Genomic DNA, 18,151 nt, shown 5'->3' with positions numbered 1-18,151 from the left:
GGAGCCATTGCGTTTGTTTTGCTTTTAAGGGATAATCTTTTGTCTAATATTTGAAAAGGCTATTGATTTATGGTTCTCTGGGATTTTAAAAGGCGTTTCAAGGTTCTCTTTGAATACTGATTGATTATTCTCTCATTTTCACTATTTTTCCTGATATTTTTCACAATTATGCACCACATTGGTTATTTGGAGGTTTTACTTGTATCTTTTTTGCTCATGAAAGATTTTTGTTTGTTCTTCCTCTTTGCTTTCTAGTCATATCACTTCATCACCAATTCTTAAAACTATTTCATACACACGGGTTGCCATTTTTCCCCCCTCAGTTTCATTTTGTACCCTTTAACAAACAATTTTGGATACAATTTAATTTTTTGTTGTGTTGTGAGCCTTTTTGAAACTTAACAACTATAACAAATTATGACTTCTTTTCATGCTGGTACATAGTAACAACTGTAGTAGAAAATTTAATTTCCTTCAGTAGAGATTAGAAAATTACTCTAAATTGTTATCTGTCAAAGCAGATACAAAGCATCACTCTGATAAATATTAATGGATGTATTGTTGGCAAAAATGTAAAATGACAACAGGCTCCTCATTGTGCCTGAAATAATGTAATTAAGAACACAAATTCACCAAAACAAGATAGATGTAGTTTGTAGTTCCCATCAGTGTATATGCATACATTACAGATTACTTTCTGAACTCAGTGATTGCATCCAGCAGATTAAATTGAAATTAATTGAATTGATCTAAATAGACTCAGCTGGATTTTATTAAACCAGAAATGATTTTCTGCAGTTTTCTTCTAGTAAAATTTGTTGGTATGATATATATTGAACTAACAATTAATAAATAAACAAAATTCAATTGAATGTAATAAAAGTCTGTTTCTTGCTCTATTTTTGCTTTTTGTATATTTAATGCTAAAAAATTTCTAACTACTGTATTTTGCCACAGCTGCATGATTGAACAGATCTGGTTCAGCTATTGTTGTTCTTATCATAGCCCTGACACTTCTTTTATTCTAAACTCTGCTCAGGTTTTTTTTTAGTAACCACTGTGCAAAATTATGACACGGTCACATGAAAGGACTTGACAGAAAATGGGTGAAAAGCTGCCAAACCTAGACAAAAACAACACTGACAAAAATGAATAGGAACCGAAACATTACATGAAAACTGGTAAGCATTTAGAACATTTACACAATATTCTAAATGTGTTATTTACAAATATAAGACTTTGTGCAGGTGTGAATATACTTAAATGAATCCTGGTGGTTGATCACATTGCTGATTTCAACTCTATATTATTACTACCAGCTAATTGTTAATTCTGTAGTTCTGAGGCTGAATAAGTATGCACTCATCCAAAGATTACATTACCAGCAATTCACTAACATTTGCAGCTTTTGTGTGCAGTTTTTCTCCAGGAATGGTTGAAATGCTTGTTGAATTTCAGGAGTCTTGTGTGTCAAAAGCACAGAGAAGAAAACAGAAAATGTAAGAGTGACACTGGTTGAGAAGAGGAATAGGAGAGGAGATGATGAAGGACCTCTGGCAGTATTTCTGAGAGCTCCATCTTCCCCTCAAAGTGTGGTTTCTCTTTGATATATTTTCCTTTTTCCTTGGCAGTCACGTTGACATGACACAAACGCTCGACCTCTGACTTTACAGTAGTTCTCTCTGTGGGGAGCCGTTATTTTTAGAAGCTATCAGCAGCCGCAATTTTTTAGAGAAATTGTTTTACCTGCACTGCTGAGCTTCGAGCTGTGTGTATGGATGATGTTCTTAGAAATGTATGCACTAAACACAATATTCCATGAAGAACATTTTTAGGGCTGAATGATAATTTAACATGACAAAGCAATGTTGGTTTCAGATAAAACCTGCAATTCTTCACTTATCCCCATCAGGGAAGCGTTTACAGTTACTTCTCAATGTAATCACAAGTTAATGCTGTTGACAGAGAAAGTATAATGTCTTAGTTTTTCTGCTTAAGGACATTTCCTGTTAGTTAACCTGTAGGCTCAAGGATTTCTGCTATAAACTAAGGATCAAATGCTTACCTCATCTGTGGCAGTCCAAAGTGAGACCTTTATTTCACCAGGAGGATTTAAATAATTTGTTTTGGTTAAACCTTTTTATTTGAAAATAATCCTATATTATTGCATCACTAATGAAAATACATATTATTTTTAAATCTCAAAGATTTAACAAAAATTACCCAAATCATTAAGGGCTTAAAATATACATCAATGTAATCTTCTCTTAAGCTTTGGGAAATACATTTGATAAAAAGTTAACAGTTAAACTGCAACTTCTCAATTATTTTAACTTTGATCTTAGTAATTAATATTCATAATTTTATATCTGTGACCATTACAGATAAAAAAAAAATATATATATATTATTTTAAGAAGTTTTACCAAGTGAGGCTACACAGGGGATAAAAGTCTCCAAGCTTTTCTAATGAATAAATTACTTATCAGTTCATATTAAGTTCACGTTTATTCTTGGAGGTTAGTTTGGGAATAGTGGTAACACATTTTCTTTTCTCTGTTTTCCTGTCTTGATCTGGTCATAAATTATAAAACCAGATGTATATTATTTCTAGAATTACAGCTTAAAGCTCTGCCATAAACAACAGCATATTTTGGGCAGTTCGTTGACAGCAAAAACAAAATGTAAAAAAAAAAATGGTATTGACCTTTCAAGTTACAAACAGTTGCCTATGTTTGCACGTCCCACAGTTGAAGTTACTTTCATCAGTCATTTGGATGTGTGTTAGTGGCCACCTACTAAAATCAAGTTCCGTATCTTACCCTTTTTGGTCTTTCACATTTTTCTACACAAAATATTTGGTAAATAGTTGCTAAATTCTTTAATGTTTGTCATGTTTTGGTTGGTAAAGGCTCTAAGTGCAGAAACAGACTGAGGTAAAACGGGAAAATGCAGAAAGTGCTGGTAGAGGAACATAGATACAGATAAATGCACACTTAAAAATAACTCAGGAACCATTTTGCAAACTTTTTGGCATCCAGACCCTCACTATTCAGGGTTTTAAACTTGGCCTGTGGTTCATAAACTGGTTCTGTTGCAAATGCTAAACAAAACTTTGAAACTCTTGATTGTTCTGGATATGTGCAACGAAAATTTTGTTTGTTTGGATCCCATAAAAATCCACTCTACACTAAATGACTAAGTAGCGAAAGGAAAGGGTAAGTATAGCTTTTTCAAGTTATTAGTATCAACACCAGAAACATCAATACTTTCAGATTGATACTTTTACTATGTGAAAGTATAGTAAAGTAGCCTCATCTACAGCTATAGCAGTCAAGTCCTCCTGTGTCTACAATGGTCACAGTTACCATAAATATTTCATCACAGCCCTATGAAAGCAGCTGTGGGTTTGCAGCTTGCAGGTGTATTCAGCCTCTGATTGAGCCATAACTCTAAGCCTCCTTTAGTCATTCCCTGGGCTGAGCTACAGCTTTATGTCTGGATGATCACCCACCGCCTAGCAGAGCCAGAGAAACTTGGGTTAGACTGGGGTCAGACGTAGGTTTTTTTTTTCTTTAAAGGATCTGTAGTGAGGATCAAGGAGACTGAATTTCTTCAGCTTTAAATGGTCTGAGAATTTCAGCAGCAGCTGCTGGGTGGGTGGTTAGAGCAGGGCAGTGCTGTGTCCACTTTAGGGTCCATTTACAGAAGTAGACAGTAGAGTGTTTGTCAGGAAGTGCCACAACTTTTAATGACAGTGGGCACATTTATTTCAATAATTTAGTTTAGTTTATTTCAATAATTAAATAAAAAAAATGCATGAATTACTCATATTGTTATACAGATTGACATAGTTCGAGACTTAAATCTAATGCATACACAACATTCAGTTTTCCTGTAGTTTAAAATATTACATGCTACCAATTAATAAGATTTTTAACAAAATAAAACTTACCATATGCACATAATCCTTTGTTGTGGCTTCTTTTATATGAATTATTGCATTGTTGCAGCATAGCATGATCAGCTTGTGGCTCTGCTGAAATTTTAAGGAGACCTGGTGTCTCTCATCGTCCCTCTGTTACTTCATAGATTCTCTTTGGAGGTTAGGCCAGGTGAGTTTGTCAGCCAATCAAGAGCAGTGATGGTCATTAAGCTAGCTATTGATCACATTAGCAATGTGGGCAGGTGCCAAGTCCTGCTGGAAAATAAAAAAAACACATCTCCACAAAGTTGGTCAAAAAAAGGAAGCATTGGACACCAAGTAACTTGATTTTTTTTTGGCTCTCCACTTTGTTTCCAGATTTTGGGACCTTGATTTCCAAATTACAAGAATAATTTGACCCATTAAAGCTTTTTCTCCTTAGCCCAGGTCTGGCTGTATGTCTGGTTCAGGAGTCTCTTATCTCAAGGGCTCTAAGAGTTTTAGCTTGAATTGGCTTGGCTTCCTTATTCTATCATGGCAACCATCTCTTGTGTAGCTTTTTTTTATATACCACAGTTTTTTCTTCCACTCACACTTTTAAAAAAATATGTTTTGATACAGGACGTGAATCATTAACCTCTTTTAGCAATACCTTGACTTACCCTCCTTTTGTCATTGAGTGTCTACCAGACAGTTACCAACTTAATAGTTTCCCTATGATTGTAGCGTTTGCAATGCCTAAAAATGTACCGGTCTTTATAATTTGTGAGAAATTTTATGTTGTTCTCATTACCTTGCAAGCCATAATCATAAAAAATTGCAGAATAAGTGTGAGATATGACACAAAATTTGCAATAAATTCATATGTGTATTTCACTTAAAATTAATCATTAAAATAATTGAACAGCTTGGTGATATTCAGTTTTTTGTTAAATGGCCCTGTAGTTGCATTTTTACTACCACAGAGATCCAAAGTCTCAGGACTTGAATTGACAGACATGTTTTTCTGTTGAAAATGCAAGTATTCCCAAAGCATAAAGAGATAAAAAAGAAAAACAGAGAAAAAGACAAAGCTGCAGCAGAGGCAAACACACACAACGGTAGAATGCTGCACTCTTTTCAAAACTATTCAGTATCCCAGAATGAAGGTTATTTTTATGGACTAAGAACGTTTTCCGTAAATATGTGTCCATAGTCCAGCTTTTTAAAATACAAGTAATTTGTTTTGTGTAAAAGATATAATGAAATAAAAATCCTTTCTGCAATTCTTTGTTCACATCATTCACAAACGGCCTAAAAGTGTTTTATAAGGGCTGTTTTGGGATTTTACTGTAGATGAGATAAACGCTGTGGCAGGAATCAAAGCAACTTTTGATGGGAGCCGCCGACTGTTTAAAAAAGGAGTGCGCTTATTTTTGGGATATCCGTCTGTTTGGTCTCTTCATACATCCTCTGGGAGTTCTCTTGTGAGATTAATTTCTCGCCGTCAAGTTCTAGACTCCCTCCTGTCAAACACACGCTTCCGAGCCTATTTATAACTGGACGCCCTCTCACAAACACTAATGAGTCTCTGGGAGACAAATGGATTCAGAGGACACCTTGTAAACCCTCTACTGCTTATTTTGTTCCCCCCAAACACTTTTGCAGCCCCACGGTCTCAATGCCTTTTCTTCCATTTTTTTAGGATTGTTTTCTTTTCTGTGTTCACACCTCATCCTGGCCCACTTTCTCACCAAAATGTATCAATCCCTGCTAACCTCTTTATGCCATCCCCAGATGCCTCTGTAATATTTTGAGACTCTGAGTTTGACCACCTATGTAGTCATCTTATATCCCTGACTGTAGCTGTTTTGTCTGTCTGTCTTTCAGATTTCCACCTCTTCTTTCTCTCTGTCTTTGTGTTTCAGCTAGTTGTAAGTCAGTGCTTGTGCTGGCTGGATTAGTGATGGGCCGCTCTGCCAAGTGCTCTGGGGCTCTGGAGCAGAACATTTAACAACTGTCAAATTCGAGTGTCATTCACCCAACAGGTGGCGTGAAGAAAGGAGGAACAATCACAAAAAAGACATTTCCTGATGTCTCTGTTCATATTAAATGCTTGCGTGTTCTCTCTAAGTATCTAAGCCCCTTCAAAGGTGTTCTGCTTGAGCTTCAAAAGCTTACATGTTCATTCTGTGTGTGAATTTAATAGGAATAGTGGCCAAAGAATTTGTTTTGGTAAAATATTGCACTAAAATCCTTAAAATTAAGAAAAAATGAAAAATAATGTTGAATCGACCAGGTAATGTGATAAACTGAAATTTTTTTTCCTTAGTCAGAGATCAAAATCTCTGTGTTCTGAGTTGCTCCTTAATGCAGTATAAAGAGTGCAAAGGTGTAAAAGCAACAAAGCAGGAAATAAGAGCAATTAAGCAGAATTTACTCATTGTTTGTCTGTGTTTATGATCTAAAACACAACCTAACACCTCCACAGCTCCACGCAACCCCATGGAAAGCTGATGCCTCGTTTAGTTTTATGCGAAAGCCAATTGTACATAGTACATCCATAGTCCATCTTTGGGTGGACTATGACTGCTGTATCTTTAGTCTTCACAGCTGCATGCTGTCATTAGTTTAATACAATGTTTGTTAAAAATCAGAGAAAATTGAGGTACCTGAAGTGGGTTATGTTGATGAAAACACATTTCTTATGTGCCACAGCAATCACTTTGACCTCAAATGCTATTAAGCTAGATTAACATTATGAAAAACACATTTCTCTTTTAATGGTCACATTTTTACAATGATATGTTTTAAAGCGACTATGTACTACACACTGTCACAAACATTTTATTAAAGTAGGTAAAAGAAATTAGTCAAACTTTATAGGCAACAAGTGCAGCACCCCAAAACTTCAGTCCTTTATTATTCCATTGGATTACTTTTTTTTTTTTTAACACGTTTGTTAAGTGTCCAAGTAATTTTTTCTTTAGATTCATGTGGATTTTTCCCCCTGCCCCTTTTATGGTATTAATTATTTTTTATTTGGCCTGACATGCTTTTATTATTACCTCTATTCAGTAGGTACAGCAGCACTGCATGCCTACTTGGTTGTTGTTTATCACACAAGTGTTGTCAGGGGTTTGTCTCTGTTGTTTTTGTTGTGGGCGCTGCGTTGCGCTCTGAGTGACAGCTTGTTAACATCGAATTCGTCATCTCCTCCTCTTTGTTCGTGCCAACTGGGCCCCCCCCACACATCACAGGAGAACCCCACGCCATCTGCAAGCCTGCCACACCCCTTCTTCTTCTCTATGCACACCCAAATGAGGCGCCTCAAACACACACAGCACCATTGGGACCAGAGACAGAGAAGCAAACAGAGAGCAGAAGAAAGTAGAGAGTCAGCTTATGTTAGTGTACACAAAGATCAATGAATAAGCGATGAATAAATGGAAAAACAGGAGCTCACATATGGCTTGCATTACTTCATGTTAGATTGCAAATGGTACACACATATGGAATATACTCATTTGAGTCAGATATTGTCAAGGTAACTTAGTTATACTGACCTTGGAGAACCTTTTAGGTACATAGTAAGACGAACAGTCAAACTAAAGAAAATTTACATGTTTTTTTTTTAGGAAATGTCTTTTCCGATAATAGCCCTAAAGTAAACTGAAGCAAATGAGAAAATCTATTTATGATGCATTTGCTGTAAGTGATTCTCTCCAATATTTTTCGTGGCAGATGGTCACCTACAGAGAAAAAAAGTGAAGTTTTAAGTAGGAGGTTGCATCAAATTATTAACAGCCAGGGCGCACAGGAAAAAGTTATATTTGAAGCTAGAGTTGCTGTTTTGAAGGGAATTGCTCTTTACCGTGTCCTCTGTGACTGGACGAGCAATTACACTAACTCCCCACAAGGGACTGCTGTGTGCCGCTTAACTTCCTATTCCTATACAGATCACACTAAGTATGGCAAAAAGGCTGGTTTCCTTCTCAAATATTAAAGTTTTCACTTCACTTCCAACTTATTTTATATCAACATGTAGTTTCTGATCTCACTGTCCTCAGATGCCATTTTTAATACAGAAGATAAAAGTCTTATTTTGTGATGAAAGAGCTTAGTTTAATATTACATAAAATGTTCTGAACGACAGCTGAAGGGAAATGCACATCCCTCTCCTTTGATTTTCCAATTTGTCTTTTCCAAAGCCGGTCGACAGCACAGCATGCAGCGTGCACTTTGACAAATGACGATCTGCATCAAAACACAGATCTATGGGTACCGTATTGACGGGACAACTTGTAATCTAAGATGCCCTGCTTGTTTCACATCTGTCACCGACTATGCCTTCGCCACGTGACGCTTGTGCATCCTTTATCTATACTCTTGCTATTTCAATATGTTTGTGTGCATGTGTGTTGGCTGCAAACGGCTTTGTTTAGCAGCTGACTTGTTGCTAAGGCAACGAATCTGCAGCAGGAAGTGATGCCAGTCTTTGCAGAGATAATTGCCAGTGGTTTTAATTGATTCTTTTTTAAGGTCATTTTTTCTTGCTTCTTGCTGTTCCAGTTAAAGAAAACCTTGGCAGAGTGGTCCAATTACCTTGTCAAGATAATTCCCATCAATATGGCTTCCATTCTTCTTACAATTTCATAAAAATTTGCACTTTTGTGACAGTAGATGGTGAGCCTTCTGGGTAGAGGACAAGAAATATTGTCTGTCTTAGAGTACAAAGAAGCGAGAAATGTCAAGGAGATTTCTAATCGATTGTTTCTGTAAAATACAAAGTTTAGTTTCATTTGAAGCTCCATCCTGTCACATGCTGGTGTTCCTGCCACCAGCTGAACCCAGCACTAATAGCAACTTAAAATAAAGCTGAATGGCAAGTCGTCAGAATCTACAGTCCATTAACTGTTTTTTAAATGACAGACATAAAGCCAAGCATTTCAGTTTAATATCAAATCCTACACAGTGGCATTTTCAAATCATACTGCCATGGAGCGAAATCCAGCTAATTGCTAGTATCACTGTCACTGCTTGAACATTCGCTTCTGTTTCACTCGTGCTGCTGAATGTGTCCCATCTCTAACATTACCCGTGTGTTTGGGCACTTCTCCATCATTGCTGCTTGCATCTGTTCTCATCTAATCAGCTCATGCAAGCATTTAATGAATCTCAGCATGCAATTCACCAATTTGATTGAAAACCATTGGCAAAAGCCTCACTAATCTGACAATAAATGTGTGGGTATCTGAGATTACTGGTTAGGTTATTCTGTTGACTATGTTTGGCAGTGAGACTGGCAGCAAGAAGATGCTCAAAGCAGGTCTGCTTTGAGAGAGGCAGCAATTAATTTCAATGCCAGAGTCAGCTTAGTAATCCTGCCCTATTAAACAGGTAACCTTAACAGGGAAACGGCTCTATTAGAAGCGAGTCTGACAAGATTTAGTGCAAATTTGCCTGTCATCATTAAACCTCAGGCTCACATCACATAGCAGCAGCACAAATCAGGTTTACAGCCCTCTAAAAAGATATTTTAATAATGATAATCTTGTTAAGAGCATTACTTTGGGTCTGAAATGTCTTCTTATGTTCAAAAACAAACAAAAAAGAGATAATCTTGCGTCTCCAATGTGCAATCTATTAAAATCAATCAACTTACAAAATTGCTCACCTCTAAACATTCAGAGAAATAATTTTCTTCTTTTTCTCCCTGGAATTCTAGATTGTGTTTAAGAGTCCATTAGCCATAGCCTTTTATTTTTTATTTTAAGAAATTGCTGGTTAAATGTACAATAATCTCCTACAGTCTCTTACAGACTTTGTGATCTGAGGAGAGAAATGGGAAGATGTTCTAATCTAGCAAAACAAACATTATACAATAGTATTCAATATACAGTAAAAGACAAGGATTCCAAAGTAGTACAATCACCACAACAATTTTCAGTTTATTGGCACTTTAAATTATCCCATTAATTATGCCGTTATCTCTGCTCTTTTTCAGTCTTCTTCCAACATATCTTTAGCCTGTGAATGAAGCCAAAAACAGTAGTGATTGTGGGTATCTTTCATTATAACCTAATACAGTTATTTATTTATTTATTTATTTATTTATTTATTTATTTATTTATTTATTTATTTATGTGACATAGTTCAACATTTTTCCGTTTTTCTGAAAGGCAAAAGCTAAAGGCTTATGTGGTAACAGGGCATACTTGACAATCATTCAGCAGATGATAACAAGGATAAGCTACAAATTGTCCTTGCTATGTACCAACAGTTCACAGAGTGTGATATCTAAACATGTTAATAGAAAGTTTAATGGACGGAACAAGGTCTGTGGAGGTCAAAAGCAGCATTCCTGTCCAGGGGATTTCACTAGACTACTGTCATAGTAGAAGATGTCCTATGTTTTTTATTGTGTGTGTGGGCGTAGGGGCGCGCGCGCGTGTGTGTTTGAACAGTTTTTGTTTCCATTGCAATAGCCAGAATACTGTATGGAAAAATACAGATATGTTTGCTTATTCACTGTAGTGATTTTGTGGTATTATCTGTTTTCAGTGGGTCCTGGGTTCAGTTCCCGGCCCAGGGTCTTTCTGCATGGAGTTTGCATGTTCTCCCTGTGCATGCGTGGGTTCTCTCCGGCTTACTCCCACAGTCCAAAAACTTGACTGTTAGGTAAATTGGTCTCTATAAATTCTCCCTAGGTGTGAGTGTGTGTGTGCATGGTTGTTTGTCCGTCTGTCTCTGTGTTGCCCTGCGACAGACTGGCGACCTGTCCAGGGTGTACCCCGCCTCTCGCCCAGAACGTTAGCTGGCACCAGCACCTCCCGATCCCGCTAGGGACAAGGGTGTAAGAAAATGGATGGATCTGTTTTCAGTTTGAATTCAGTCCTTATTGGATCATTTCATCAGAAAACAAGCTTCTTGATTAAGAATGAATAGAAATTAAACCTTTTCTTAGTATTTTAACAAATGCTAGTACTGTAATTTACTCCATTTACACCAGATAGATGGTGCAACAGGTGATGACATTTCCCTGACTGTAAAGTCTTCCTTTTATGTTTCGTTTTTTTTGCTTCTTTCATCATCGGCTCAGCAGTGTAATGAATCTTGCAGCCTTTTTTTCGTTTTGTCTAAATATCTGTCTGGGTTACTGTTTGATAGGAATACTCTGGAGGGATGTGACAAGTCAACAATTCTAGTTTGGGTTTAAAGCGGCACTTGTTGAATTGAAATAATTGAGTGTAAAACTATCAGAAGCATTGCGATCTGCAGCCTGTTATTTTTGTTTCCCCACTTATGCTGTCACTCTGAACACAAGGGTTCTTCTGCAGCTGGACTGCTGTAAATACTATAAATGTTAAGTTTCTTTAAATGATATAAGCTGCATTCCGAGGCATGAGTTCTTATTTCATATGTGTTTTAATTGCACAGAGATTTCCAAATATTAATCAACCTAATATTACATAAAAACATTTTTAGAGTTTCTGTGATGACCTAACATTGAGGTGTAACTCTTTTTTTACCCCTCCAGGGGGTCTTTTGTGGGCTCTAGTGTCCCTTATATGACAGTGGGCTGACAGGAAACGGGGAAGGAAGACATGCGGCAAATATCGTCGGGTCCGGGAGTCGAACCCGCGACGGCCGCGTCGAGGACTCAAGGCCTCCAAATATGGGTCGCGCTAACCACAACGCCACCACGGCACGCCCGAGGTGTAACTCTTTAAGGTATCTCGGCAAGTGGGAAAAACTCACCGCCCCTATATTTTACAAACATTTATCCACTAGCAACTCTATTACATCTGCTTGTCTCCATATGGGAAGTTACTGAAGGTAGCTCGGGGGCTATAGGGTTTTCCCTGTGAGAGAATCGATTCTGTACTGTTATAATACAGGTTCCCATGTGTCTTCTGCCCTGATTTAACAACAGGTTGTAATTGAAAGGTGTTCTCACCTGCTACTGCCCAGCTTTAATCACAATTGAAACTGAAACAAATAAGTGTGTCTATCGCTCTTCATTTTGTTTCCGTTCTTCCCGTCTCTGTCATGTCTTCTTCAGCTGAATAAACGCACATCGGTAGATTTGTGCTACAGATCGCCCCAGAGGTGTTTCAGTTGAACCTCTAGCTAACTGTAACTTTCTGTGGTGGATTTTATTTATTAACAAATTTGTGGTAAGAGCCACATTTACTGCTGCCTGTCTACACTGTTCACAAGTGTTGACTGGGCAAAGAAAAACCATAAGCAGGCAGGGCTTCCTGGTAGGAAAACACTGTAAATAGAGGAGAGCAGGGCGTAAAAAGTTGGATCTGGCATTTTGATTGTGTTTTAAAGATCAAGGGAAAGTACTGGCATCACCATCTATGTAGCTGTCTGTTAGTTTTATGTTAAGGTGCCCGAAGCCTTTTGATTGCCTTGGTTTGTAATTACATCCAACAGCTCACACATGCTTGTTGACCTTTCCGTGATGGCTCACTCTGACTGCCAAGCTTTACTTTTCCCCTCTTAACTAGCTTCTCCTGTTGTTACAGGAGAAGTGAATGCTTCTAAGCTTTTTGAGCTGATCTAGGGTGGAAGGTAGTTTGCATACTAATTTATCTTTAATTTTTAATTAAATTTAACCCATAAACCTTTTACTTTAAGTGTAAATCAAAAAAATCTAGCAGGAAAAATTGACAAGGGTAGCAATGTCACATGAAATTATAAGTAAAACAAATAGACCTAACAAACTGGCACCCTATGAAGGGATTTAGAAATATCCTGTAGTAAGCAACATCTGTCCTTGGGTCGTTTCAGAGAGTCACAGAAATTTAGTTCGGAGACGGAACACTTTATACAGAGTTACACAGTATTCCTTGTAGGGGTCATACCATCTATTTATCTAAAAAGTAAAGTAACTGATGGTTTTGGAATCTACATCACATTGACAAACACACTTGATTAAATCTTAGTTAATGACTGACATTTAATGCATGCTGAAGTTGTTTTTTATATTGTAGAACTGTCTTTTTGTGGATTGTATGATTGAAAGTAGCATCTACTCCGACCTCTTCTGTTGCTAAAGTGCTTTGTTCAGCCTTTCTTGTGTTCTTCTAGTAATTTGTTTTAACTGTCCCCTATAGAGCATGGTGCTACGAGTGCCAACCATTTCCAGTTTAACTAATTTCCTTTTCCTTATAGCATTAACAGAAGAGCCTGAGTAGCACTTTGCTGACTTTACTTCCACCGCCATTCTTCTCTGATTCAGTATTCCTGATCCAGTCTCTGTGTCCTGCATGCTCTCTCAGCCAGGAGTCCACAAGGAGCTGGTTTATGCCTTGCAGCAAATCAGTTTCTGTGTCAGAGAGGAGGAGCCTTTCCTCTGTAGCTGTCTGCAAAACAACAGACTTAATGGCTATACCACAAGCTTTACAAAATATAAAACGTCGCTTATGGAGAAACATTCAGTGATGATTTGCACCAATCAAAATAAATTCAACAAATTTATAACTGGTTTTGGCTTTTGGCTTGTTTTGTGTTTTGCATGAAACACAAAACAACAAAGAGACAACTGACAACAAAATTTTATTTGCCTTTGGGATTAATAAAGTATTGTAGAATTTGAATTTGAATTTGGAAAGACTATTGATGCTTTTTGTGCTCTTATGCTCTCTTTAGTGGGCCTTTTATAAATGTTTCTTTACTTAATAGATAATTTTGATGATGTTCTCTGCAATGGTTTTACAGCTTTTTTTGTTAATAAATTTTGATAAAAGATCTAATATTCAAGATTTTTTTGCAGTTGTCTTATTGGTCTTATTGTGTCACATAAGCATTCATATTGTTTGTCTTGCTGTGTATTGATATACATTAAATACATGTTTATATTTAATTTGTTGAATTACATTTGTCCAAGTTAAATAAAAATTAGCATTTTCTTCCACTAAAACATAGCTATCCCTGGGTTAAAACCATTCCACAGCAGCCCTATTGCAAAATATAACATGTCTTGTCTAGGACTGCCTAAGATTTTTCTCTATTACCCCATCAAATTCATCTAGATCCTCTCTCCATGCTAAAGAAAAACATCCCCACAGTATGAGTCTGCTAACACCATATTTGTCATATTAGGGTTGTTGTTTTCAGGATGTTGTGCAGTGTTAGTTTTCCACCACACATTGCTGCTTGTCTGATTAATGATTTTTCCTTGCTTGCTGTTTTATTTTTAAAAGCCATGTCTTAGTGGGTTTGCATTTATGCTGAACTCTTTCATTTTTGGATGATGGATTAAACGGTGTACTCTGTGATGTTCAAATTGTGATTCAAGCTGAAAATTATTCAAATATCTGGAATATTCAGGTGTATAATAATACGAAATACTTACCAACGTGTTTCTAATGACTGTAAGTGAAAGCAATATTTTAGAGCTCCCCATCAAGGGTCCAGACTTGAATCTGATCCAGAATCTATGGGGAGCGCTAAAGATTAAGGTGACAGCAAGAAGGTTTTCCAATCTCAAAAAGTTGGAGCTCATCACCAAAGATAAATCATTAAAGAGGTTTGATTGCTGTAATGCCCAGAACAATTCTTCTATGGATTTTTGAGAAGGGTATAAACAAGTTCTGACATATCACTTTTTATTGAAATGTAAATGAAAACATAAATATCTTTTACTGGCCCTTTTAAAATGTTTTATTATGATTTCATTCCAATTATAATATCTCTATTTCCATCACACACTCCTTGGTTGAAAGAAAATTATTTTACAACAAAATCTGCCATGTATATAAAATCAATTTTGGGCTTCAATATACATTTTTTTTATAGCTTAAGCCAGCTTTAAGATTATTTGTAAGGTTATCTCTGAGCTGCTTGGTGTGTCTCTTGGTCCTCATGATTCTGTTTAACTGTTGCTAGCTAATACACCACTGAGGGCTTCACAGCGTAGTTGTGTTTATACTGAGATTAAAATATGCACAGGTTGCCTCAGTCAACTTTGAAACTGAAGGAAAGCATTTGGAAGTAATGAATCCTTTTCCTTTCACTTCTCAATAATGGGACACTTTTGTTGGCCTATCATAAATTCCTTCTAAAAACTTTGAAGATTGTGTTTGTAATAAAACGAAACAGAAAAGTTAAATAGACATCAATGGTTACATAAACTGTAGACTAGTTAGGTGGCCAGAGGAAGCTGTAATTTCTTCAGACACCTGTGTCGCTAATAGATGTAAGGGATATGTGGCCCCTTTAAAACAATGTTTAGTCATTAGCCTCAGGAGGGATCTGAATGTTTAAAATACCTGTGAAATTAGATTTAACTACTGAACTACTGTATCCAGAGCTGCAGCCTGCAGCTCTCTTATCATGCTCGGAGACATGAAGACTCTTGTACATTCCCCTGCTCATTCTGACCCACTCATACTACACCCTCAAAATATAAAGCTGTGGTTCCCGCTGCTTCCAAATCCATCAAAGCACCCAAACCACTTTCTCTGATTCTCCATACTGCGTAAATCTGCATATAATGAGGGAGAATCCTTGAATCCTGACTTTAAAGTCCTGTTCCCCGTGTAGCCTGACATTGAGGTAGGAAAAAAATGCTTTCTGAGTTAATTGGTTTAAGGTTTGGATTTAGAAAGACTGAATATTCAAATGAATGTTTTGATAATTTCTGTGGGTGTGTTGGCGATTGGTTCGTGTCACAAGCTGGATGCATAAATAACCAACTGAAGGCGGTGCAAACTGGCGACTTAAACCGTGAAAAGGGTGGCTTTGTGAAGAAAAGTCTCTACAAGTTCTATAAAAAAGATCAAACATTTAAACCTATTCACTGCTGAGAGAAGGTTTCATGCAGTTTGTTTTCCATAAGCCAGAAGCAGCAATTACAGTTGAGATGCTAAGTTATTTTTTCTGACCTTGCCAAATCCAACTTTTTCAGATCATAATTTCCCTTGGCCCATTTGTCTTCTAATATCTTTCCGTGCCCAACTCCACTTGCTCTGTTTTAACCAGGTAAAAGCTTTTGATCAGACCCTCGATCATTCCTTGATCTTTAAGTGGAGCTGGGATCTCACTGGCTTGGGTCACTGGTCTTATCAATTTAGATAGCAGGCTCTCTTTTCATTCAGGCACTTCATTATTCAGTGGATCAAAAAAGTGCTGCAACATGTTCTTCGTCTCTGAGTGTCCACCTTCATTCAGCGTTAGATCCAGAGTGAAATGCAGATGTTTCTATATTGCATTAAAGCATTTATCTTTTTCACCAACCTTTTTCACATTTATGTTTTAAATTGCGCTCCTGTTGCGTTGACCCTCACACATTGTCTTGCCTGTCACCATTGTTGTCTTCCAGCTTATGTAGAAATGTATTCATTGTGAATGTTGAGAATACAAAAAGAATAACTTGTTCCCATTTTCTTTTCTTATATCCCTACCCACACAACTTCTTCTACTTCTGCTGCTTTTAAGATAGGGCTTTGTCATGCAGTGTTGCAGCCCGTCTCTATAGAGTGCAGTTTGAAAAGTTTTTAGGGTAGAAATCAAAACAAGTTTTATAAAGAAATATTCCTTTTTAGCACAACAGAGTTGATTGTGCTGAGTGTTTACAAAGTTGTTATCCCAACCTATATTTTGGCACAAGAGCTTCTTTATTTGCACAGCAATTATTACAGAGCTGTGCAAAAACACGAACTTGATTACAGTTCTTTCAGGCTTTTGTTTTGTAGAAAACAGACATTCTGGATGTGAAACACCTCAACGCTTCTATTGTTGTTATTCTCCCAGAGGCACACTGGCTTAGATAAACTCCTGAAGAGTGAAATGGAACAACAAAACACATAATGGGCTGACTAGTGGGATTTCTCCATTATTGCATTTAAAACATTGGCAGACCTGGCAACTTCAAAAAGACAAACATATTTTAAAAACTCATCACTTGGGTCCTTTGAACAATGTCTTATGTGTTTAGTTTTTTCCATTTTCAAACCTTATTTTTCTTATGATATACACACACCAGTTCAATAAAAATATATGTTAAAATTTATATGAGAAATAATTTGGTTATTGTTAATCTTTTTGATACGCTTGAAAAGTATGCAACATTACAAGCAGACAGTGCTCAAAGTGTGAAGAAAGAGTTAGAGCAATTATTTGTTATTATTATTTCTTGATTGAACATTTGCAGAACCTATAGGGGACAAAACAAAATCATAGTATTAGTGTCTTCTCCAGTACTTCCTTTGTCTCCTTTAATGGAGACAAATTCTCACAACAATTATAGAAAGTAGGGGAACAACAGACTGCTAAATACTGTGGCCTCAGCAAGAAAAATCTCACCAAGCAACTAAAACAGTCGACATTCTCCATGCCAATAGACACACTTATACGCCCATGGTTTGGCCCCTTAAGCATAGAGATCAGTGTCCCAACTTGGAAGAACAACACATACCTCCAAGTTATGTATGAGTGTTTCAGGCTGCAGTTCAAATTCAAAATGTATCTTCTATGCTTTCAAAAAGAAGCCCTGGTAACATGTTTGGATTAAGGATATGAGGATGTTGAAGAGCAGAAAGAGGAGGAATTAAAAACAAGAGCAACTATTAACATGCCTTAAAATCATATAAAATCATCTCATATAAACGATTAATCGCAACCCCCCCCCCAAAAAAACAGGCTTCTTTTTCTCACCAGTGATCCACTTACTGCAGTCAGGTTTTGAAAACAAATGTAGAATTCTTTTGCAAAGTATTTATTCTGTCTGTACTGTTGAATATTTAATCAGAACTCCTCTCAAACAGTGCATAGTACCTTATGCAGAAACCCTCAATTTTATCATGTAACTGTTAAGTCCTAATCTGAAAGTCCTAATGTTGTTTCCTTCTCCACAGTAAGGCGGAAACTGGTAGTGTAGGTGCAGAAACTTCCCATATAAACAACCAAATAAGAACAGTCAACATTGTTTTCACATTTCAATTAGGTTTTTTAATTTTCCCACTCCACTATCCAGCAATGTTCAAACTGGTTTTACCCAGTGTGGCTGCCTAACCAAGACAGAATCTAAGAGAAGGATAAAACCAGTTGATCCAATCAGTGCATCATTTTGCTTTCTCAGCTTTTTACTGTCATGCTGCGGACACTCCGGCACATTAACGAGCTATAACACACAGCTACGGCTTTTCTCACTATTGTAATCAGACCCTTGAGTAAGGTCCTTGTTAGCTGATGCACAATAAGCTCCAGTCTAATGAAGTGTAAACCAGATAGG

General features: G+C 37.0%; 1 protein-coding gene across 2 annotated transcripts in view; it reads left to right on the top strand.

Annotated features, from left to right (window-relative positions):
- The window catches only part of LOC102223618 (SRC kinase signaling inhibitor 1-like), a 112,033-nt gene that overhangs the window by 40,358 nt on the left and 53,524 nt on the right, over positions 1 to 18,151 (top strand). The gene's annotated exons all lie outside the window — the stretch shown is intronic.

This window comes from Xiphophorus maculatus, chromosome 16 (assembly GCF_002775205.1).
Source record: "Xiphophorus maculatus strain JP 163 A chromosome 16, X_maculatus-5.0-male, whole genome shotgun sequence".
In the NCBI taxonomy this organism is placed as follows: Eukaryota; Metazoa; Chordata; class Actinopteri; order Cyprinodontiformes; family Poeciliidae; genus Xiphophorus; species Xiphophorus maculatus.
The sequence above is the reverse complement of the archived record's forward strand: the minus strand, read 5'-3'. Positions and strand labels throughout refer to the sequence as shown.